Below are 25,742 nucleotides of genomic sequence, written 5' to 3'. Positions count from 1 at the left end.
AAAACTAGCCGGGCGAAGTGGCGGCCGCCTGTAGTCCCAGCTACTCGGGAGGCTGAGGCAGGAGAATGGCGTAAACCCGGGAGGCGGAGCTTGCAGTGAGCTGAGATCCGGCCACTGCACTCCAGCCTGGGCGACAGAGCGAGACTCCGTCTCAAAAAAAAAAAAAAAAAAAAAAAAGACTAGTACAGTACAGTCCTTTCCCTGGAATAACTACCAGTGGCAAGTGAAAAGGTAGAGGCCAGGTGCATTGGCTTATCCTAGCACTTTGAGAGGCTGAGGCAGGAGGATCACCCGAGGCCAGGAGTTCAAGACCAGCCTGGACAACATAGTTAGACCTCATCTCTACACAAATAAAAAATAAAAATTAGCCGGGTGTGGTGGTGGGCACTTGTAGTCCTAGCTACTTGAGAGGCTGAAATGAGAGGATCACCTGAGCCCAGGAGTTCAAGACTGCAGTGAGCTATGATCATGTCACTGTAGTCCAGCGTGGGGATAGAGGGAGACCCTGTCTCTCAAAAAAAAAAAAAAAAAAAAAAAAGGATGCAACGTGCAGAGTGCTGCTAGAACCATAGGAGAAGCATTTAGCTTGGAGGCAAAGAGGGTGCTCTAAGGAGTTCTTTCTAGAGAAGCTGATGCCTGAACAGAGTTGTGAAGGTTGAATTTGAAGGATTCAAAGGGTATTCCCAAGCAATGGGAATACAAGAGCAAAGGCACAAAAGTGAAACAGCGTGGTATATAGAAGAAACTCCACAAGCAGTTTAACACTACTGGAATATAAAGAGCAAAGCTGGATTGGCAGCTCCAGAAGAGGTAGGTGGTGGCTAGGTCACATACGAGATCTTTTGTGACTTAGCATGAAGCTTCATGCTAAGAAGCTTCATTTTTAATCTTTTTAGGTAGATGGTCTATAAATTTTTTTCATGATGCACTTTAATCCATTGAAAAATTGAGAGTGTACCCCTGTGTATATATTTATACATTATAGCATGTAATTTTGTACTAATAATGTCTTATGTATATGTAAGAGATGCCAAAAACAAAATTTTAAAGGGATCGACAAGCAAATATGAAGAAGTCTAATATTTTCCTTTCATGCCCCAGGGATTTGTCTTGTGCACCTCTTAAGGCAAACACTATAATGCATAATGCTTTAATACTAGTATTAAATATAAAACTGTATTAATACTGTATTAAATATACTATAATACTGGTAAATTTCTGGATAATTTTTGCAGTAGTGTAGAAGAATGATAATTGTCGAGATGGAGGTGAATGGAAAAGGGAGGGAGGTCAGGCTTAGAGGTTAGGGTATCCATTACGATGTTAATCAAACAGTCCAGGAGAAAGTTGGTGAGACTCTGTCTTCAAGGAACCTCTCAGTAATTTCACTCAATACAAACAAGTAGAGGTAGTCCTAAAGAGATGGGTAGAATTTAGGTGTTCTGTAGTAAAGAGATTAGAGGAATTTTTTTTTTTTTTTTTTTTTTTTTTTGAGACAGAGTCACACTCTGTGGCCCAGGCTGGACTGTAGTGGTACGATCTCAGCTCACTGCAACCTCAGCCTCCCGGGTTCAAGCAATTCTTGTGCCCCAGCCTTCCGAGTTGCTGGGACTACAGGGGTGCACCACCACACCTGGCTAAGTTTTGTATTTTTAGTAGAGATGGGGTTTTGCCATGTTGGCCAGGCTGGTGTCAAACTCCTGGCCTTGAGCAATGTACCCACCTTGGCCTCCCGGAGTGCTGGGATTACAGGCGTGAGCCACTGCACCTGGCCAAGAAGTTTTTAAAAATTGAGGTATAGCACTGTCTAATTCCAGAACTTTTTTCTCACCCCTAGAAGAAGCCCTGTACCCATTAGCAGTCACCCCCTATCCTCTCCTCCCCCAGCTACCAGAAACCACAAATCTGCTTTCTGACTCAAGGGATTTGCCTATTCTGGACATTTCATAAATGGAATCTTACAGTACATGGCCTTTTGCATCTGGCTTATTTCATTTAGCATAATATTTCCAAGGTTCATCCATATCCTAGGAGGTATCAGTACTTGGTTTCTTTTTATGGCTGAATAATATTCTGTTTTATGGATGTGCCACATTTTGTTTATCCATTCATCAGTTGATGGACATTGGGTTTTTTCTACTTTTTGGCTATGATGAACAATGTTGCTCTTAACATTTATGTATACATTTTTGTGTGAACATGTTTTTAATTTTCTTGGGTATCTGTATATATAGATAAATACATGTATTTATATATAAATAGTGCAATTGCTGGATCATGTATATATATGTATTACATATATATGCAATTCCACTTCACTATATATGTACCAATTACACTATATTAAAATATATATTCTATATATACATTTATATAAAATAAATGTATATATAAATAGTGGAATTGCTGGATTATATATAATCATAAATATATGTGTATATTATATATGTATATATTACATATAAATAGTGGAATTGCTGGATCATATGTATCACATATGATCACATATATTACATATCACATATATTATACATACATATCACATATGTATATTACATACATATCACATATATATTACATATATATGATCCAGCAATTCCACTATTTAGATATAATATATGTAATAATGTATATATGATCCAGCAATTCCACTGTTTATATATGTATATAATTTTATATATAAAATTTCACATATATATTTATATATAGGAGTGGAATTGCTGGATGATATGGTAACTCTTGGTTTAACTTTTTTGAGAAACTGTTTTCTACAGCAGCTGCACCATTTTACATTTCCACCAGTAATGTATGGGGGTTCCAGTTTCTCTGCATCCTTGCCAACACTTGTTATTGTTCATCTTTTTTATTATAGTAGAGAAGGTGTTGAAGGTTAGAAAAATCAAGGAAAGCTTCATGGAGGAAATGGAACTTGGCTTGGGCCTAATACATATTCAGTTTATAGATGGACAGACTGACACAGTAAGAGACAAGGACTAGGGCAACAACTAGAAGGGTATAGATTTCTCCATTATTTTGTTCATTTTTAAAATTACTTACCCAGTCAATAAATATTTATTGAGGCAGGCACTGTTCTTCGTGAAAGATTGCTGTCCAGTTCCCTGATTTGATCTTTGCAGTCACTGAAGCTTTCTGAAAGAGTAGACCACATTTGCTGTTTCCATTCTCCCACCTTTGTCTTCTTCTGAATTCAGTAAGGTCTGGCTTCTGCCCAAACCTTGGCTTTTGCCAGGGTAACTATTGATCTTCCTAGTTGGACACCTTTACTTCTTACCTTACTTAACATCTCTGCTGCATTTGACACCTTTGATTACCATCTTGAGACCATTTCCTCACTTGCCTTGAGTTACACCATGCTTTGTTTTGTCCTCCTCCTAGACAATGCATGGCACTTTCTAATTATTTTTCCCCCACTGTCTTCTCTCCCTTATGTCTTTTGTTTGTCAGGGTTCTGTTTCAACCCTTTTTTGTCCCACTTGTGCTCTCCCTGGGCAGTCTTATTCTTTTCCTCACTTGTAACCTATGTGCTTACTGCTTCCAAATTTATAACTATTCCTGAGCTCCAGACCACTTAGCCATCTGTATGTCGCACATCTCCAGCCAAGATGTCTCACGGCTGCCTCTAACTTAGTATAGTGAAACTGAACCTGTGATCTTTTACCCCCCTTTCTTCTCCTTTATTCCCTATAACCATGAAAAGACCACCTATAGCCATATTCTGAGGTAGAAATCCTTGAGTCTTTTTTTTTTTTTTCAAGGCTGAGTCTTGCTCTGTTGCCCAGGCTGGAGCCAGTGGCGTGATCTTGGCTCACTGCAACCTCTGCCTCTCAGGTTCAAGCGATTTTCCTGCCTCAGCCTCTTGAGTAACTGGGATTACAGGCACCTGCCACCACGCCCGGCTAATTTTTGTATTTTTACTACAGACAGGGTTTCACCATGTTGGCTAGGCTGGTCTCAACTCCTGATCTCAAATGATCCACCTGCCTCACCCTCCCAAAGTGCTGGGGTTACAGGTGTGAGCCACTGCGCCCGGTCACCTGAGTCATTCTCTATTACTTTCTCTCCTTCACATGCATGTCACAGTTCATCTCACATTTCTGTGTGGAAGGCTCCATTTCTCTGCATATGGCATTACCATTCTGCCTGATGTGTTCCAATTCAGGTAAACATAAGCTCCTTTCTCATGCTTTCCCTGAGACCCCTGGTGTGGACTTCTGTAATGTTCTCATAATGTCTATGCATCTCTCTCTGATCATACCATGTTATACTCTGTGTGGCCTTAGGCTTTGTGAGGAGAGGTTCAGAATAGGTTTTGCTCTAGAGTGTAGTCCTTACTTCTAAGGTGAGGCCTTTCTGGTGTCTCTGCTGGTGTATGGCATTAATGTGATTGCTTCTTCACTCTGGCAGGGCCAGAGTTCCAACATGCTCCTCTTGCCCCCCTAGAGGGCACTACTTGACCTCTAGTGAGTCTCCCTCTCAGCCCTGTAGCATCTACCATCTAATTAATAAACATCATGTGGTCTTGCCTCATGCCTTTATAGTCCAGCCACGGACTGGCAGGGGACCCTCCCACTGGACTTCTGGGGCCCCCTTTCTTCACAGCTTCTTCCTCTCAAATTCTCACTCCTCATCTTCTAGCCAAATTCATGTCTGCTTCCTGGGCTCAGTGAGACCCATGTGTTCTGTTTGGGTTCCAGCTTCCTATGTCATGGTTGGGAAATTGTCGCTTAATATACAGCTGGGCCGTTATGGTTTCACTTCAGGTTTCCTTTCTCAGGATTGCAACCTTGCCCTGCCTGTTATCGCCTGACTAAAAACAGTTGGATTGTATCTTCTGTCCAGTTTTGTAGTTGTTTACGGCAGGATGGTGAGTCTGGTATCAACTACTCCATTATGGCTTTGAGCAGAAGTCTGCTTTGATTAGTTGTTTATGTGTCTTTCTACTCCATGAAACTGTTTTACTCATAGTTACATCTCTAGCATCTAGCACTATACCTGCTGTAGTAGGTAGCAATAAAGGTTTGTTGGATTAAAGATAATGCACCTTGGAATATACATGTTATGGAACATCATTCTTTCCTGCTCTGTTTTTCAACCTCAGCCTGTTAAGTGGGCACTTCACTCCCCAGGAGGGAACAAGTTTTGGGGAGTAATTTTTGCTATATCCTCTGCCTTTTCTCTTATTCACTCCATGAGTGGCAGAGTGATGTTTCTGATTGATGAGATTAGAAAATAATCCTATTGTATGGAGTGGCCAGTCTTCAGGATTTTTTTTTTTTTTTTTGAGATGGAGTCTCGGTCTGTCGCCCAGGCTGGAGTGCAGTGGCACAATCTCGGCTCACTGCAACTTCCACCTCCCGGGATCAAGCAATTCTCTTGCCTCAGACTCCTGAGTAGCTGGGACTACAGGTGCATGCTGCCATGCCTGCCTAATTGTTTGTATTTTTAGTAGAAACGGGGTTTCACTGTGTTGCCCAGGCTGGTCTCAAACTCCTGAGCTCAGGCAATCTGCCCGCGTTGGCCTCCCAAAGTGCTAGGATTACAGGTGTGAGCCACCACACCTGGCCCAGTCTTCAGGATTTTTATATCTTCTCCCACTGCCATGCTGTAGCTGGTCTGCCCATGCCAGGTCAGCCTGCATTTTGTCCAGTTAGGTAAGTTTAATTCAATGTAGGAAAGTGTAATAAAGGCTGTTTGTGGTTACACATCTCAGCCATGTTCTCCAGTCATCCTTATCACTGACTATAAAGATAATATTTTGATCTTCATCTGCACCTAACTGCCATGCTTCATATTTTAATTATTCCCAGACTCTGGGTGGGAGAGATTAATTATCACCCTCAACCTCTACAGAGACTGCAGATGGGACAAAAACACCTCCTACCTTAGCAAGAGGTCTCTTTACCACTAGTTGCCTTTTTTTTTGTTCTCATACTTGCTTGTATTCCTGAACGCAAGTAAGTGTCCCTGGCAGGCAAAAGGTACCTGTGGGCCTTGCCCTCACTTGCCTCCTTTGCCCTTACTTTGAGGGCTGTAGCCTCTGTTGTACCAGTCAGAGCCAGCGGTGTCTTTTTCCTTTAAGAGAATGATATATTTTGAACATGCATTGGTCTTTATCTTCAGGGGAAAAGCATTTTCAGGAGACTTTTTAGGTGGCATTATATCTCTGCTCTTCATGTATCTATTGGGCACCCAAACTGAGGCAGATGACTGATGGAATATATCTTACAGCAATGAGTCTTCAACAGGAACTTTCTCCTGCCAAATTGTCCTATATTCTTAACTACATTGCAGTACAGGAAGGTAGTAAATTATTAATCCTAAATCTGTCTCCTCAGATTGTAGGATAATGACTTGAGTACATGGCAGTTGGGGGAAAGTAGAGTTTTCTGGCTGTTAACACAAACCTGCAAGGTTTTTGATTCTAAAATTCAGCTAGCATTGAGCAAGTCTATGGGATCTTGGGATCTTGTTATATCACGATTTAATTGACATAAGTAAGGCCAATCAGAACTTGCTAAAGTTGGTCTCTCTCTCAGTGAAATTAAATCATTGTGTCTTGCTTAAACACTTCAGTTGGCCGGGCGCGGTGGCTCAAGCCTGTAATCCCAGCACTTTGGGAGGCCGAGACGGGCGGATCACGAGGTCAGGAGATCGAGACCATCCTGGCTAACACGGTGAAACCCCGTCTCTACTAAAAATACAAAAACTAGCCGGGCGAAGTGGCGGGCGCCTGTAGTCTCAGCTACTCGGGAGGCTGAGGCAGGAGAATGGCGTAAACTCGGGAGGCGGAGCTTGCAGTGAGCTGAGATCTGGCCACTGCACTCCAGTCCGGGCGACAGAGCGAGACTCCGCCTCAAAAAAAAAAAAAAAAAAAAAAAAAAAGAAACACTTCAGTGAAAGATAATCATCTTAAATCCTACTATCTTGGAAAACTATAATTTTGGTGAGTTCTTTTTGCCCTTTAAAAGACCTGTGCAAATATAAACTTACTTCTCCATTTGTGTGACAGAATGAAGAGGGATGAGAAAATTAGCATAATTGGGTAGTAAATCCAACTCAGTTTGAAAACTATCTTAAATTTATTCTCCTCAGGAATTCCTCAAGGGAGGAAATAATAAAACAGCAGAGGAGTTTATAAAAACAAACAACAATTGCAGGGCCGAAGCATAGCCTTTTGGCTTATTTTGGAGATTTTATAAAAATCTCAGTCATTGGAACAGCTTCTAATTCAAGGCATTGTGTGGAACTGGCAGGAACATTGTCAAGAACTGTGTGTGTGGTTAGTGTCTGGACACTTTTTTATTTTTTTAAAGCCTCAACTCTTCCCTGTGGACACCTATTTTCAGATGAACAGTAGTGAAGGGTTTGGGTCAAAATGGATAGCTCTTGATTTGAGGACCTGCCTTTTGAACTTTCTTCTGATCCTTCTTCCAGCAGCTTTCCTGAGAAAAGCCCATTTGGTTAAGATCCTGTAGCCACTGTTGACTCCAGATAGTACTGGATAAGTTCCAGAGAGAAGTGGTAAGAATTGGTCTTGACCATCTGCCTTTTCATCAACTGAGCAAGAGATAGGAGACAGAGTGGCCAAGGGTGTGGAGCATGGGCTTGGGTGTCAGACAAGTCTCAGTCCTGGTTTTATTATGTACTGGGTGCTGGTACTAAAACCTTTCCATCAGGTTCTTCATCTATAAAATGGAAATGACAGTACCTCTTAACAGGATTGTGAGGATTAAATAAAATATTCATGCAAAGGGCTTAGCCTACTCCCAGGTGCATAAATAAAACTCAGCAAATGTTAGCAATAACATAAAAGTTTAATATGGTTAAATTTTTGTCTAATCGCCAGATGACCCAGCAGGCAGGAGGGGTGAGTTCTCTGCTGGCTTCTTAAACCTCTGTCCGGTGGGAGCTTTGTCTGCACATTATTAAGTATGCGGTAGGCAGCTGGCCTTTCTGTATTGTTAGGGAAAGTAGGCCTCTATTCATACAGCTTTATAGGTCTGAGATTAATTGAAGCCCATGACGGAATGAGTTGTATTATGAATTTTCCGTGGTTGTAATATGCCACTGAGGAGCATGATGGGCCACTTGTTTCTTCCCCCAGCTAAGGAAGCATTTCCTCTGAAAGTGGACTCTGTTCTACTGCCATGACTCCACCTTGCTCTCTGCCCTAGTTTACTTCCCCCCATACTGATATGTGCCCATGCTTGGCAAGGCCTTGTGCTAGGCCAGGTTGGCTCTGTCTTTGGTCAGGACAGTGTTTTGACTGGGGCTGATTCAACAACACTTTTGGGTTTTGGGTTAGAAGTAGCTTGTAGGCTGGGCACGGTGGCTGACACCTATAATCCCAGCACTTTGGGAGGCCGAGGCAGGTGAATCACGTGAGGTCAGGAGTTCAAAACCAGCCTGGCCAACATGGTGAAACCCCATCTCTACTAAAAATACAAAAATTAGCCAAGTATGGTATTGCATGTCTGTAATCCCAGCTACTCAGGAGGCTGAGGCAGGAGAATCACTTGAACCCAGGAGGCAGACGTTGTGGTGAGCCATGATTGCACCATCGGACTCACCTTGGGTGACAGAGTTAGATTCCATCTCAAAACAACAACAACAACAACAAAACAAACAAAAAAAAGAAGTAGCTTGCAGAGTTTGTCCTGTGCTTCCTTCCTTCCAAACATATTTATCAGGTGCCTGCTATCCTAGGCATTAGAAATGCAGTGGTAAGGCTAGGTGCAGTGACTCATGCTTGTAATCCCAGCAGTTTGGGAGGCCGAGGCAGGTGGATCATTTGAGGCCAGGAGTTTGAGACCAGTCTGGACAACATAGTGAGACCCTGTAACAAAAACATAATAAAAAGTTAGCTGTGCTTGATGGTGTGCATCTGTGGTCCCAGCTAGCTGAGAGGCTGAGGTAAGAGGATTGCTTGAGCCCAGGAAATCGAGGCTGCAGTGAGCCGTGATCATGCTATTGCACTCCAGCCCGGGCAACAGTGAGACTGTCCCTAGAAAAAAAGAAAAAAAGGAAACTAAATACATTGGTGAGCAAGACAGATATGGTTTCTGCCTTTATGAAGCTTGCAGTCTGTTAATACCTTTGCCATTCTTAGGGAACAGAAATTCCCTTTGAGAGGGATGGCATTGCTGACATCAAGATTCCCTTCCAGGAGTTTGAGGCTTCCCTAGGGTCCCAAGGTAATGCCATGACAATAGAGACCTAGTCTTCCTTGCAGAATCCTGGGAATATAGGAGACCAGACAATTTGATGTCTCAAGCTGGTCTTAATGGAATAACCTTCTGCCAAGAATTATGTAGGCGGAGTTCCTGTCCACAAGATGGTATATCTCCAGTTTTCCTTTCTATCCAGTGCTCTCTCTCACCTTTAATAATCCACATTTCCTGAATAAGCAGTTAGAGAGGTTATTTGGAAATGTGGAAAGAGTGCTATAGCTGTAGCCCTTGCCTCCAAGTTGGAACTGTGTTCTTGTCGTGATTTCATGGGTGTTAGATACACCCAGCCCATCAGCACTTGAAAGTCTTATCTGCATTAGGGTGCTCCTGCCCTTTTGGCATCAAGTTTGTTACTCAGGATCTCAGGTGAACCATTCCAATGCTTAGCATGAAGCAAGCACCAATTATATAAATCTTGAACTTCCCTGGCCAATCACAAAAGGAAACTGTAAAATGCCCTAAGAAGAGAAAGAATTATGAATGTCCCTGAATGGTGAGTTAGCCATCACAGACACTGTCCAAGGGGAAACAGAAGCAGGGAGGAATGCCAGCCAAGGCCTATCTGGAACTCTATCCACTTTAGACTGTGCCCCTAAAGATGGGTGCCCAGTGTGTCTTACTTCAGTTCCCCTTTTTAAACTCTCCCAGCAGATGACAGGATTTTTAGGAATGCTCTCTTTCTTCCAACTGGCTTAACATTATGCTTTGATTCTAATCCAGCAGCACATTTGAGTTTGAAATAAATGTGTGCTTATGAATTCTTTCACTTTTAGGTAATACGGGGAATGACTAATATTACCAGACCTGAGAGATGGAGTGAGGGGTAACATTGATTCAGTTTCACTTCTGTAGCCTTCATTTCAGATTCAGGTTCACAATTTCAAGAGGACTGCCATCCTGCCTGTTAAGAAATGGCTCCTCTATTTTTGTTTGTTTGTTTGTTTGTTTTTGATACAGCTCAATGTTTATTGTCCTTAACTGAGGGCAACCTGAGTCAGCTGGAGGCTTATGGAAGTGGGGTGGCTAGAGTGAATGAATCTTAATCAGAATAAATGAAGCAGCCTTGTAGAGAAAAGCTGAAGAGCCGTCTTCCATCTCAGAAAGTTGAGTAATCTGCATCCTGCTGGGTCAGTCTGTGGCATCTGGCCTGAAGCAAGCAGCCCCATATGCTGAAGCAGTGCCAAGCTGTCTTCTACCTGTGCATTCTACTTCATCAGTTTCTAACTGTTTGGTTTTCAAAATTGCTCTCAGCTGTGCTCCCCAGGGTATATTTATAAGCTGCACTCTGACATTTCTCACAATGGACTTTTCAAATAACAGCAAGTTTTCCTGTTACCCTTCTGTGAAAGGTTAAAGGGAGGAGTTGGCCTCTGAGCTCAGGTCTACAGACCTGGAGCAGGGTTATTTGCTCATGATGTTCAAGGCAGAAAGAAAAGTTTTCTGGCCTATCCCTGGAGACTTTCTTTGACAAGCGTACCATCCTTTCCGTTCCCAAACTGTTTTGATTGAGCTGTTTCGCCTCCACTCTTTTGTATTTCATGTGGGGGTTGCTACCTTGGCAGCATGGCTGCCTCTGTCAGTGGAGAGGAAGTGGTGGAGAGTGAAGGCCGTATGTGTACGATATGTTTCCAGGGCTTTCCTGTGTCCCTGTGAGGAGTGTGTGTGTGTCAAAGAGAGAGACACTGAGGAACATTTGGGTGTTCTTGTTTCCCTGCCTAGAATTAATACCTTTTTTGAAGCAGCAAAGAAATGTTGCCATTGTACAGATGAGGATAAGGAAACACCAGTTTCTGTGCAGTTAGAGATAGTCCATAGTAGATAATTTGGCAGTCAGGAGTGTTGACCAATTTGCCCAAATTTTTATTTCTGTCAGTAGAGTGTATGACTTACAATTAACTTGAAAATGGAGGTATAAGAAAAAAATGCATGTAAAAACATGTCAGAAAAATGAAATCTATTAAAAGCCACATGATTGTAATAAATAAACCAAACAATATGAAATTATCTGAATGTCAGTGCCACATTATGATGTTGACTTAGATTACATTCTTCTAATATTTGTGGTCTCTGGCTCTTTAAATGTGTTATCTCACATTCAGTGCCTTAAAATAAGCTAACTGCATTTTTTTTTTTTTTTTTTGAGACAGAGTCTCACTCTGTTGCCCAGGCTGGAGTGTGGTGGCATGATCTCAGCTCACTGCAGCCTCTACCTCCCAAGTGCAAGCGATTCTCCTGCCTCAGCCTCCCGAGTAGCTGGGACTACAGGTGCGCGCCACCATGCCTGGCTGATTTTTGTAGTTACAGTAGAGATGGGGTTTCACTGTGTTGGCCAGGGTGGTTTCGAACTCCTAACCTCAGGCAATCCGCCAGCCTCGGCTTCCCAAAGTGCTGGAATTACAGGTGTGAGCCACTGTGCCCGGACTAACTGTATTTTTGATACCTTCTCTAGGATACTTAATTCACATTATTAATGATAATTAGTATCTAGGTATTATGTATATACTATAGATACACACATTTCCGGTCAACAAATAATGTTCCAGGCTAAATAAAACCCAGTTCCTGCCATCAGAGAGGTCACACTATGGAGGCAGAGATAGATGTAGAAACATAAAGAAGCATGATCAATTCCAAGATGTGCTGTGGGAACACAAAGAATGGGGCAGAGAATAGCTGAACCCTGTTCTATATAGCAGGCTGGTAAGACATGGGATATTCTAATCCCTTTGAACCTCCTCCTCCCAGATTCATTTGAAGTGGCTTGTAACCCGTAGAGCTCTTTTCAGTTTTTTATCTTAGAGGGAGGGATAGAGGGAAGAGTATGTACAGCTCTGTAAGTCTAGAGAATAAGAGCCCTAAGAAAATTATTTCTGTACAGATACAGATTGGCTTTGATTTAATTTAAATAAACCGGCTCTCAAAAATTCTAAGAATACTAACTACTCACACAGTTTTGCTTTCATTTACACACAGATGAGAAAGCATCTGTAGTTCTGCATTTTATTTGCTATAAGCAAAAAGTGGTTCGAGATATTTAAGTATCTGAAGCTTGGTTGTATTGAGTCCTCACATGTCCCAGTTCAGCCCACTGCAGTTTTTTTTTTTTTTTTTTTATGGCACTTACATAATGCTCCAAAAAGAGAGAGTTTCAATGGATGAATTGATATAAACTTTTCCTCTATTGGCCGTATCTGCTGAAATAACACTTCATGGCTAGCTATATTATTTCCTTCCTTCCTCCCAAGCCTACTCTTCTGTTTAATGTACATATTTCTGCTGCGGCCCCCTAAATGACCTTCCTTTGAAAGCAACAAAACAAGCCAGAAAAAGAAAAGAAAAGAAAAGACCTTCCCAAAAAAACAAAATAGTGCTCTGATTCAGGGTTCTTTGTGTGGGTTTCCAAGGGAGGTTGGTATGATTGTGCTGAATGCAAAAAATTTATCAGCCGGTAATAACTGCAATGAGAGATGGCAATCGACTGCAGGTTCTCAACAATACCATCTACAAGTGGGCTAGGGAATTGCTAGATTCACGACATCATATCTAGGTGCTTTTCTTTTTAGAAAAACAATTCTTTCTTTTTAGAACCACTTTTATGTATAGGCCAAAGTTTATCTGTTATAATTTAATACCTGTGCTTTTTGAAGTACAAAGACAGTATTACATAGAGAGGTGTGGGCTCCTTCAAGCTGTGGCTTGGAGGCGTGCTCTCCTTGCTGACAGCATTCTCCAGAGTCTTTTAGTCATAAGGTGGTGGGAGAAAAAGTGAAGCAGGAGATTCTGAGTACATCATATGCAGCAGTGTAACCCCCTAGTTACAGTTTTTTTTTTTTTTTTTTTAAGTGCATAGCTTCATCATTTGCCTTCAATCTGCCTTTAAATATTATAAAGCCCTTGATGACTGGATTGTTTCTGAACAGGTGACTTTATGGTAGGAGAGCTATTTTCAGCTACACCAGTGATTTGATTAATACTTGGCTGTGAAAAATGCCTTTGGGCTAAACCTTGGCAGATGGGTCTTTTGAAATGGAATAGCACCTGTATCCAATTAATGGAAACTTTTGATTTATTAAGTTGTTTTAGGTAGAAGTTAAAGGCATTAGAATTGTGATAGAGTGGTTTCCGTGTTTTCACCTCGGTGACCAGAACTTTGAGGTATCTTTTTCTGTTTTTCTCTTTTCATCATTACTCAGGACAAGGGAAGGTGAGTGGATCTAGATGTCATCAATGATTAATGACTCTTTGCCTAGGTGAACTGGGAAGCTATTCTCCCAGTTCAGGGAGAACTTGCTTTGTTCAGAAATTTTCATGGTGAAGCCTTGTGTCACCTTGGAGTGAAGTCGAATGGTCTGAAATAGATAGCTCAGGGAGCTGAAATTTGGTTGGTCCTTTCATGAGGAAAGATTTCTTTAGGATTTGAAAGGATTTTCTAGTTTAGAGTTTAGACAGGAAAGGCTGTTTCCCAGCTGGTTATATTGTTCAGTTATCTCTTTATCCACTCTGCTTTTCTTCAGTTTCTTTCTTTGCACATCTCTCGTATTTCCTATTCAGTGCACTCCCCAATTTAATTGGAAAAGCTCATTCTAATTTCTTAGTGAACCAGGAACTTTACTTTTCTCTCTTGCCTCTTCCTTCTTTCAGCCAAGGAAATTAATTAACATCAAGGATCTGATTCAAATGACTTTAACTCAAGATATCCCATATTGGAGCTGACATCTTTTCCTTGATTTTGTTAATATAGAAAAAATCTCACAAATTTTTAAAAATATTGGGTGAACTTTTAAAATTAACAAAAAAAAACTCCTTGAATGTCTACTATGTGCTAAGCATCTTTCTGGGCCTACACATACAATATACAACCCCAGCACTTAAAGAGGGCAGAGTGTGTGAGGTAGACAAACAAATATGGTCTGGTGAGAGAAATGCTATGATAGATGTATATGTGGGATGCACAGAAGAGAGGCATCTTGGGGTGAAGGTTTCATGAGAGAAGCCTTCCTGGAAAAAGTGGTGGCTGAGCTAAAATGAAGTATAATAACAACAACAAAAATAATGGCAACTAATATATACTGAACTTTTTAATACTATATGCCAGGCTAGTGTTAAGTACTTTGCATGTATTTTCTCCTTTATATCTTTAATAACTCCATAGGGTAGGTACTGTTAAAATTATTCCTGTTTTACACGTGAAAAAAACAAGGAATTTGACCCAAGATGACACAGTTAGGAAGTGACTGGGTTGAGATTCAAATGCAGGAATCTCAGCTTTAGAAACTAAAGCTTTAACCACAGATTTTTGGGGTGGAGGCCAAAATATAGATGAGAGCAATTGTGGAATAGGGCTGTTGATCTTGATAGGGGATTTTCTTTGGAAACAAATTTCTTTTTTTTTTTTTTTTTTTTTTTTTTGAGACGGAGTCTCGCTCTGTCGCCCAGGCTGGAGTACAGTGGCTGGATCTCAGCTCACTGCAAGCTCCGCCTCCCGGGTTTACGCCATTCTCCTGCCTCAGCCTCCCGAGTAGCTGGGGCTACAGGCGCCCGCCACCTCGCCCGGCTAGTTTTTTGTATTTTTTAGTAGAGACGGGGTTTCACCGTGTTAGCCAGGAGGGTCTCGATCTCCTGACCTCGTGATCCGCCCATCTCGGCCTCCCAAAGTGCTGGGATTACAGGCTTGAGCCACCGCGCCCGGCCTGAAAACAAATTTCAACTGAATTTTATGAGGGCCATGTATGAACAGGACCTTGGGGAATGAATTTATTTTCTCACCTAGACTAAATGAGGGTGGTTTTCGTATTTTCTTTAGCCTGTGAAGTATAGGTATTCTGTTTTAAGTAGGTAGAGTAAAAGGACTTTCCCCTACTCTTTTGCCTATAAATATTGCCCTCTTCTAGGGAGATGTTGTGGTACTGGGTACTGTTATTCTTTTTTTTTTTTTTTTTTTTTTGAGATGGAGTCTCGCTCTGTCGCCCGGGCTGGAGTGCAGTGGCCGGATCTCAGCTCACTGCAAGCTCCGCCTCCCGGGTTTACGCCATTCTCCTGCCTCAGCCTCCCAAGTAGCTGGGACTACAGGCGCCCGCCACCTCGCCCGGCTAGTTTTTTGTATTTTTTAGTAGAGACGGGGTTTCACCATGTTAGCCAGGATGGTCTCGATCTCCTGACCTCGTGATCCGCCCGTCTCGGCCTCCCAAAGTGCTGGGATTACAGGCTTGAGCCACCGCGCCCGGCCTATTCTTTTTTTTTTTTTTGAGACAGAGTCTTATTGTGTCGTCCAGGCTAGAGTGCAGTGGTGCAATCTTGGCTCACTGCAACCTCTGTCTCCTGGGTTTAAGCAATTCTCCTGTCTCAGCCTCCTGAGTAGCTGGGATTACAGGCATACACCACCACGCCCAGCTGATTTTTTGACCGCCATGTTGGTCAGGCTGGTCTCGAACTCCTGACCTTGTGATTGTTCTTTTTTATTTTTATTTTTTTGAGACGGAGTCTCGCTATGTCACCCAGGCTGGAGTGTGGTGGCGCAATCTCGGCTCACTGCAAGTTCCGCTTCCCAGGTTTACACCATTCTCCTGCCTCAGCCTCCTGAGTAGCTGAGACTACAGGCACCTGCCACTATACCTGGCTGATTTTTTGTATTTTTAGTAGAGACGGGGTTTCACCGCATTAGCCAGGATGATCTCGATCTCCTGACCTCGTGATCTGCACGCCTCAGCCTCCCAAAGTGCTGGGATTACAGGCATGAGCCACCATGCCCAGCCGCTGATTATTACTCTTTTCCGCAGTTTGTCACAATCCAGTATCTTTGAGACTTTTTAGTGACAGTCTTATAGGAAAGGACTTGCTGTTTTAAGCATTCTTAACCAGCAAAGCGCTGCAAGATTCAGGTTTTGTGATTGAGTCCTTGGAAGCTTGTTTTCCACCTAGCAGATGATCAAGAGTTAATGTGAATAGTAGCTGATATGTATCTGTTGGGCAGCTAGTTCATGAGGAGTTTGTCTTTGTTCAGAATGATCTTTAGGAAAAATGGAAACACCACAGTGAAGGGAAAGAAGTCAGAATATGTACACAAAGCCTATTAATTCTTGTGTAACAGTTAGTGTAGTTTCAGCAAATCATCTACACCATACATTTGAAAAACTGTACTCTTAACAAAGCTAGGCACATAGCAAAGGCAGCGAATAGTAATTATTTTCAAAGGACTGCTTTGTGAGGCAGCTGCCACCTTTCAATCCAACCTGTGTGTAGTTGAGGAAAAAAATGTTACCCCTTTTGAAAAGGAGGAGAGAGGGCAATGGTTATTACCCTGGCTTTTTTCAAACTTCATAATACCTGATTGTGTCCTTCAAAGGATTTAGTTACCTCCTCTGCCTTGTTTCTGAATGTGCTAACCCCTGCAGGTAGAACTGATGTGGAGAGTAAGGTGGAACCATTTTTTTTGGTATTTGTTTATTAGTGGGTGTGCAGGTGACAGACATGCTGACAGTCAAAAGGAAGGTGGAAGGTGCCCCCTGAGGAGGTTTGTTTTTGAGTGGTTCCTGTGAGTTGTTTTTATGATTGATAATGTGCCTGCTTATCTCATTTTCATGTGGCAGCCATCTTGGCTGAGACCCATTGCTTCTGAGAGAATGCATACTTTTGATGATAGCTGTAGGAAGACAGATGGTGTAGAGTCATAGTTCAATTACTGAATAAAGAAACACATTTAAGGCTGTGCCTTTCTCCTTGATAATAGTTCATTTATAGGTGTAATTATCAAGGGAAAGCTTTGAATGAAGTCTTGACCATATTAGAAAATTGCAAGATTTCAAGAAAATAATTTTAGCTTCAATGACTGTAAATATTAATTGCAAATTTTGTCTGCAAAATGCTCTAACCATGTATTTTTTTCTGCAGTGAAAACCCCACCCAAGAGAAGAATTTATCAACTGCTTTTTTTTTTCTTTTTTGAAATAATACTGGTAACTCATTCTCTCTACTCTTATTTCCACCATCACAGCCTTTCCTTTGGGATAGTCTGATGAATTTGGTTAGAATGTACATTTCTGGACACTTTAACAGTATGACTCCTGAAACAGGGTACGTTCTGTCTCTGGTTCCTACTTGGTTGCTAACCAGGGCAGTTTCCAAGTTTGCTTGAGAAGCCAAGCTTGTTACCTGAGATTTAAGAACGCCAGAGGCAACAGCACTTTCTTTAAATATTTCCAGAGTTGTTCACAGCTTTCTAAAAGTATTTAATGAATTTCCTTCTGGCAATAATTCATATATCCTGTAGACTTTTCCACTCTGCTACTTGGAATTATGAAACCTGGTCTAGATTTTGTGCCAGATATATTAGAATTCTGTCTTTTGAGAGGTGGTGATGTAAGTAAGCATTGCTAGTTCCAGAGCCTCCTGTTTTGGGGATCCTCCAGGTAATACATATGGGAGCCCTGCTTTCTCTGCTTTGCTATGATTTTAGAAAGAGGGGGATTGGCTTTGCTCCACTGTTCTCACCCTGGGTAAGCTTTCTACATGCTCCTACCAACAGTGCGTTCCAGACTTTCCCAAAGGATTTTCAGTCTAAGGTTCTACCAACTGTAAGCCATTTTTTGTAAGGATTTAATATTGCTTTTGCCTGGGCCCTGGGAGCAGAGCCAGGGTATGGCAGCGTGGGCAGGGAGAGGAACTGATCTAAAACTGGAGTATATTTTCATCTTACCTTTTATCCCAGTTACTTCTAGAATCCAATATTGACTCTACCAATGCCTTTCTGCTTCCTCCTTTCATGAACTCTTTGTCCCAAGAGTATCAACAATGAAAATTTAATCTTAGGTTAAATTATTCTTTAAAGGTTAACTATCTGGTAAATGATGGACCTAGAACTGAAACTAGAATCATGTAAGACGTTAACTGTCTTTTTAACCACCTAAGACAAAGAAGTATGATTCAGGGAATAGATGAAAAATAACTGTTGTTTTCTTTTCGTATTTTTATTGTTGAACACATGATGACACGATGTAACAACATTAAATAATATTTAATTTTTAAAAACTCAGTCAAAATCCCACAAATCAAACATGTGAACTGAGAGATCAGAGTACCTCTTCCTTTTTTTTTTGAGACGGAGTCTCACTCTGTCACCCAGGCTGGAGTGTAGTGGCACAGTCTTGATCACTGCAACCTCTGCCTCCTGTGTTCAATGATTCTCCTGCCTCAGCTACTCCTACTCAGTGCCTACCACCACGCCCAGCTAATTTTTGTATTTTTAGTAGAGATGGGGTTTCACCATGTTGGTCAGGCTGGTCTCGAACTCCTGACCTCAAGTGATCCACCTGCCTCGGTCTCCCAAAGTGCTGGGATTACAGGTCTGAGCCACTGCGCCAGGCCTACCTCTTCCTCTTATTCGAAACCATTGAGATTAGTTTTATTAGCAACACTATAGCCGGCTAACCTCCCCTAGGCCTCACATTTCTTTTATAGGAGCTAGCTTTTCCTAGGCCTCACATTTTTTATTTGTAGTCATTGTCAAAGATATAAGGGCCTGAGTCTTTCAAGATGACCGACTAAGGTGTAGAATTCAGTAGAGAAGTGACAGAAAACACATGAGGCACTGAGGGAGAGGGAAGCGAGGTGGACAACCCAGCCAAGATTGACTGGGAGCCAGAGGGGCTTCCCAGTGTGGAGAAAGAATCAGTGAGCAATCCCCAGCAGTCCATGTTCTCACCATCTTCTGTAATCCTAGCCATGGGAGAGTGCTTTGACCGTTGTGGGCCCTGATACTGGCAGAGGGAGCTCCCTGGAGCCTGTGTGATGTCATTGCTCCAGAGAGGGAACTCACACTGAGTCCCATGCATCCCCTAGGTCCCTAGTGGGACATAGCACCATTTTGAGAGTCCAGCCCTCACCAAAGTGTATCCTGCCCTGGGGCCCAACAGCCCCTGCCTCTCTACATCCCTGGAGCACCCCTGACATTCCCTCGCATCTGCCTAGAGGTCTCTAGCAGCAAGATACTGGTTGGACCCAGAGGAACCGCAGGGTCCACACAGTGTCCTGCATACCAGGGAAAGGGCAGTACAGTGTATCAGGGAGGCTGCTCCCAGGACAAAGGGTGCCAAAGTGCAAGCTCTCCAGAGAATGAAACCTGCCCACCTGGGGCCACCGCCACTAACAGCAGCCACATCCCCTTCAGCAACAGGCTGCCATATACTTTCTTGTGCCATGAGGACATGATCTTGCCAGCTGCTACAGCCACTGCTGCTGCCAGAAGCTGAAGCTTATGCTTCCCAGAGCCTGAATCCTACCTGCCTGGGGTGACTATTACAGACAGCAGCCCAGCCTCCCCCTTGTCTCCCACAAGTAAGGCTGCTGCACACTTTCACATACTCTGAGGACAGCCTTTCCCTGCCCACTGCTGCTGCTGTTGCCATGCCAATCAAGTATGCTGCCCACTGACAACTGTAGCCTAAGCCATTGAGGAAATCACAGATGCCACTGATGGTGTTCGTGGCTGAAGAAATCATATGGAGACTACACTGCTGCAAACATCCAGAATCAAAGCCAAAGTGCCCTACCCAACCAACACTGTAGATACATCTGTAAGAAAAAATCTTCCCCTGTGAAAGCCAATTCAAAAAGTAGAAGTGACTGTTAACACTTGATACACAGTTATCAACAAAAGGACTCAAGAAAAATGAAAAGGCAAGGACATATGGTATCTTCAAAAGAACACAATAATTCTTCAATAACAGACTCCAGTGAAAAATTTATGAACTGCCTGAAAATTCAACATAATGATATTAAAGAGGCTCAGTGATATGCATGGGAACACAGATACACAAAACAAAGAAATCAGAAAAACGATTTAGGATATGAATGAGAAATTCACCAAAGAGATAGCATAAAAAAGAACCAAACAAAAATCCTAGAACTGAAGAACTTAGTGAATGAAATAAAAAAATACAATTGAGAGTTTTAGCAATAAACTAGATGATAAAGCAGAAGAAAGAATTTCAGAACTTGGGCTGGGTGCAGTGGTTCATGGCTGTAATTCTAGCATTTTGGGAGGCTGAAGCAAGCAGATCGCTTGAGTCCAGGAGTTAGATGGGCAATATAGTGAAGCCCTGACTTTAAAAAAAAAAAAAAAAAAAAAAAGCTGGGCATGGTGGTGGTGCATGCCTGTAGTCCCAGCTATTCAGGAGGCTGAGGTGGGAGGATTGATTGAACCTGTGAGACCGAGGTTGCAGTGAACTGTGATCGTGCCACTGCACTCCAGCCTGAGTGACAATGAGACCCTGTCTCAAAAAAAAAGTAATTTCAGAACTTGAAGACAGGTCTTTTAAAATAACCCAGTTAGATAAAATAAAAAGAAAGAAAAAAGAAAGCTGTTGTGACATATGGGATGCCATAAAGTGACCAAAAATCTGAATCTTGGATATCCCAGAAGGTGAAGAGAAGTTTAATGGCATAGAAAACTGATTAAACAAAATAATAGCTTTAAACTTCCCAAATTTAAGAAGAGATTTAGACATCCAGATACAGGAAGCTCAGAGACTCCCAAATAAATACAACCCACAAAGATCTCCTTGGCACATGATAGTCAAACTGTCAAAAGTGAAGACAAAAAGAATTCTAAACACAGCAAGAGAAAAGCATCTACTCACATATAAAGGAATCCTAATCAGACTAACAGCAGATTTCTCAGCAGAAACCTGGCAAGCCAGGAGAGAATGAGATGATATATTCAAAATGCTGAAGGGAAAAACAAACCTGCCAGTTAAGGATACTATACCTAGTGAAGTTATTCTTCATAAATGAAGGAGAAATGAAGACTTTCCTAGACAGGGAAAAACAGATAATTAATCACCACTAAACCAGTCCTACAAGAAAAGATTAAGGGAGTCCTACATTTGGAAGTGAAAGAATAATATCTACCATTGTGAAAACTTGTGAAAGTGTACAACTAACTAGTAGAGCAAGCACACGGATGAGAAAGAAAGGACTCACTCATTTTATCATCAAACAATAACAATAAGAAAGGAACAAAAGATATGAAAATAAGCAGAAGGCGATTAACAAAATGACAGTAGTAAGTTCTCACATATCAATAATAACCTTGAATGTAAACAGATTAAAATTTCCACTTAAAGGATATGGACTGGGCCAGTCTTGTGGGCACATTCTTTTAGTCCCAGTACTTTGGGAGGCCAAGGTGGGAAGGATTTCTTGAGCCTGGGAGTTTGAGACCAGCCTGGGCAACATAGTGAGACCTCATCTCTACCAAATAACAGCAACAATAACGACAACGACAACAGACTGTCAGAATAGATAAGAAAATTTGACCCAACTATATGTTGTGTACAAGAAACTCACTTTACTTGTAAAGATAACTATAGACTGAAAGTAAAGGGATGGAAAAAAAATACTCCATGCAAATGGAAACCAAAGGTGAGCTGGAATAGCTTTACTTGTATCAGGTAAAACATACGTTAAGTCAAAACCAGTAAAAAGAAGGTCATTGTATAATGATAAAGGGATCCATTCAGCAATAGGAGATAACAATTCTAAATGTATGTACAGCCAACACCAGAGCACTCAAAAGTATAAAGCAAATATTACACCTAAAGAGAGAGGTAGACTAATACAATAATAGTTGGGAACTTCAACACCCCCTTCTCAGCAATAGACCGATTATCTTAACAGAAAAATCAACAAAAAACATTGGATTTAAACTCTGCTTTAGACCAAATGGATCTCACATTTACGGAACATTTCATCTAACAACTGCAAAATACACATTCCCATCAACACATGGAACATTCTGCAGGATAGACCGTATGTTAGACCACAAAACCTCAACAAATTTTTGAAAATCAAAATCATATCAAGTATCTTCTCAGACCACAATTGAGTAAAACAAATCCATAACAAGAGAAACTTTAGAAACTATAGAAATACATGGAAATTAAACAACATGCACCTGAGTGACCATTGGATCAATGAAAAAATTAAGAAGAAATAAATTTCTTGAAACATTTTGGGAGGCTGAGTCAGGAGGATCACTGGAGACCAGGAGTTCAAGACAAGTTGACAACATAATGAGACCCTGTCTCTACAAAAATAATTAGCCAGGTGTGGTGGCGCATGCCTGTAGTCCTAGCTACTCAGGAGGCTGAGACAAGAGGATCACTTGAGCCCAGGTGTTTGAAGTAGCAGTGAGCCATGATTGTGCCACTTTGCTCCACCTGGGTGACAGAGTTAGACCCTGTCTCTAAAAAGAAAAAAAGAAAAAAAATTTCTTAAATGTAAATGGAAAGAAACATACCAAAACCTATGGGTTACAGCAAAAGCAGTGCTAAGAGGGAAGTTTACAGCAATAAACACCTACATCAAAAAAGTAGAAAGATTTGAAATAACCTAATGATGGACCTTAAGGAACTAGAAAAGCAAGGACAAACCAAACCCAAAATTAGTAGAAGGAAAGCAATAATAAAGATCTGAGCAGAAATAACAAAATAGAGACTAAAAAATTTTAAAAAAAATGAAATGAAAAGTTGGTTTAATGAGAAGATAAACAAAGTCAATAAACCACTAGCTAGACTAACCAAGAAAAAAAGAAGAGTCAAAATCAGGAATGAAAAGGAGACCTTACAACTGATATCACAGAAATGCAAAAGATATCAGAGACTACTATGAACATGAACTATACATGAACAAACAGGAAAACCTAGAGGAAACTGATGAATCCCTGGATACATAAAACCTACCCAGATTGAATAAGGAAGAAATGGAAGACCTGAACAGACCAATAACAAGTCACAAGATTGAATCAATAATAAAAATCTCTCAACCAAAAAAGCCTAGGACCTGATGGCTTTGCTGTCAAATTCTACCAAACTAATAAGCAAGAAGTAATATCAGTTCTTCTCAAACTAGTCCAAGAAATAGAAGAGGCAGAAACTCTCTCTAATTCGTAGAATTCTTATAATTCTCTGAAGCCAGCATTACCCTGATACCAAAACTAGGCAGAGACACAACAAAAAAACACTGCAGGCCAGTATCCCCAATAAACATAGATGCAGAAATCTTTTTTTTTTTTTTTTTTTTTTTTTTTTGAGACAGAGTCTCGCTCTGTCACCCAGGCTGGAGTGCAGTGGCTGGATCTCAGCTGACTGCAAGCTCTGCCTCCCGGGTTCACGCCATTCTCCTGCCTCAGCCTCCCAAGTAGCTGGGACTACAGGCACCCGCCACCTCGCCCAGCTAGTTTTTTGTATTTTTTTAGTAGAGACAGGGTTTCACCGTGTTAGCCAGGATGGTCTCGATCTCCTGACCTCATGATCCACCCGTCTCGGCCTCCCAAAGTGCTGGGATTACAGGCTTGAGCCACCGCGCCTGGCCTAGATGCAGAAATCTTTGACATAATATTAGCAAAACAAATTCAACAGCACATCAAGAAAATACATCATGATCAAGTGGGATTTATCCCAGGGATGCAAGGATGGTTCAACAAATGCAAATCAATAAAATTATACATCACGTCAACACGATGGAGGACAAAAGCCATATGATTATCTCAGTAGAGAAAAAGCAACTGATAAAATTCAGCAACCTTTGTTTCCAGAAGTGCTTTTGAAAGCATAAAATTCAGTATCCCTTCGTGATAAAAATGCCCAACAAATTAGGCATAGAAGGAAGAGCCTCAACCTCCTGGGCTTAAGCAGTTCTCCCACCTCAGCCTCCTGAGTAGCTGGGACTATAGGTGGATGCTGCCACACCTGAATAATTTTTTAAATTTTTTGCAGAGATAGGATCTTGCTATATTGATTGCCCAGGCTGGTCTTTAACTCCTGGCCTCATGTGACCCTCCTGCAGTCCTTCCACCTTGACCTCCCAAAGTGTTGAGATTATAGGCATGATCCACTGTACCCAGCCTCTAAAATTTTTGTGGAACCACAGAGACCCCTAATAATCGAAGCAATTTGAACAAAAAGAATAAAGCTGGAGGCATCATACTACCTGACTTCAAAATATATTATAGGCTGGACACAGTGGCTTATGCCTGAGCAACTTAGTGAGATCTCATCTCTACAAAAAATTTAAAAAATTAGACAGGGATGATGGTATGCATCTGTGATCCCAGCTATTTGGGAGGCTGAGGCAGGAGGATTGTTTAAGTCCAGGAGTTTGAGGCTGCAGTGAGCTAAGATTGGACCACTACACTCCAGCCTGAGCAACAAAGTGAGATCCTGTCTCTAAAAACCCACAAATGTATATATATACACACATACACATATGTACATATATACATATATGTGAGTTTTTAATATATACATGTATAGGTAAATAAAATTCTAGTAACCAAAACAACAGACAGCATGGTATTGGTATAAAAACAGACAGACACATAGAGTAATGGGACAGAACAGAGAACTCAGAAATAAACCCACGTATTAACAACCATTTGATTTTTGACAGAGGTGCCAAGGACACACATTGGGGAAAGGATATCTTGTTCAACAAATAGTCCTGGGAAAACTGGATATTTATACACAGAAGAATGAAACTAGAGCCCCTGCCTCTCATCATATAAAAAAATCAACTCAAAATGGGTTAAAGACTTAAATGTGAGACCTAGAACTATAAAACTACTGGGAAGAAACATAGGGGAAACACTCTAGCATATTGGTCTAGGCAAAGATTTTTTAGCTAAGACCCTACAGGCAGAGGCTACAAAACCAAAAATAGACAAATGGGATTATATTAAGCTAAAAAGCTTCTGCACAGCAAATGAAACAGCAAAGTGAAGAGAGAACCCGTTGAATGGGAGAAAATATTTGCAAAATATGTGTCTTGTGACAAGAGACTAGTATCCATAATACACAATGAATTCAAACAACTCAATAGCAAAAAAACCTACACAGCCCCATTAAAAAGTGGGCAAAGGATATCCAGACATAAAAATGACTAACAGATATGTGAAAAAATGTTCAACATCACTAATTATTAGGGAAAGGCAAATCAAAACCACAATGAGATATCATCTTACCCCAGTTAAAATGGCTGTTATCAAAAAGGCGAAAAGCAACAGATGCTGGCGAGTGTGTGGAAAGAAGAGAACTCTCATATGCTATTGGAGGGAATGTTAAGTAGTACAGCCATTATGTAAAACAGAATGGAGATTTCTTAACAAACTAAAGATAAAACTACTATATGATCCAGCAATCCCACTACCGGGTATTATTTATCTAAAGGAAAGAAAATTAGTATATTAAAGGGATACATGCACTCCCATGTTTATTGCAGGACTGTTCAAAATAGCAAAGCTATGGAATTAACCTAAGTGTCTATCAACAGATGAATGGATAAATAAAATGTCATATATTTATGCAGTAGAAAATACTATTTGGCCTTAGAATGAAATCGTGTATTTTACAGCAACACGGATAGAACTAGAGGTCATTATTATTTATTTATTTATTTTTTATTTTTTTGAGATGGAGTCTCACTCTGTCACCCAGGCTG

The 25,742-nt window shown here is 41.3% G+C and overlaps 1 protein-coding gene across 16 annotated transcripts in view; it reads left to right on the top strand.

Moving 5' to 3' along the window:
- KIAA0319L (KIAA0319 like) overlaps positions 1-25,742 on the top strand; it is a 133,297-nt gene that overhangs the window by 8,616 nt on the left and 98,939 nt on the right. Inside the window, exon 1 of one of the 16 annotated variants that reach the window (XM_030912609.1) lies at positions 530-810. The exons of the other annotated variants lie outside the window; for them this stretch is intronic. The gene's annotated coding sequence lies outside the window, so the exon portion shown is untranslated. Of the gene's footprint in view, positions 1-529; positions 811-25,742 lie in introns of those variants that run through there. 16 annotated transcript variants of the gene reach the window in all.

Source organism: Rhinopithecus roxellana, chromosome 12 (genome assembly GCF_007565055.1).
Source record: "Rhinopithecus roxellana isolate Shanxi Qingling chromosome 12, ASM756505v1, whole genome shotgun sequence".
Taxonomy (NCBI): Eukaryota; Metazoa; Chordata; class Mammalia; order Primates; family Cercopithecidae; genus Rhinopithecus; species Rhinopithecus roxellana.
Note: the sequence above shows the minus strand (reverse complement) of the source record. Positions and strands in the feature narration are given on the sequence as shown.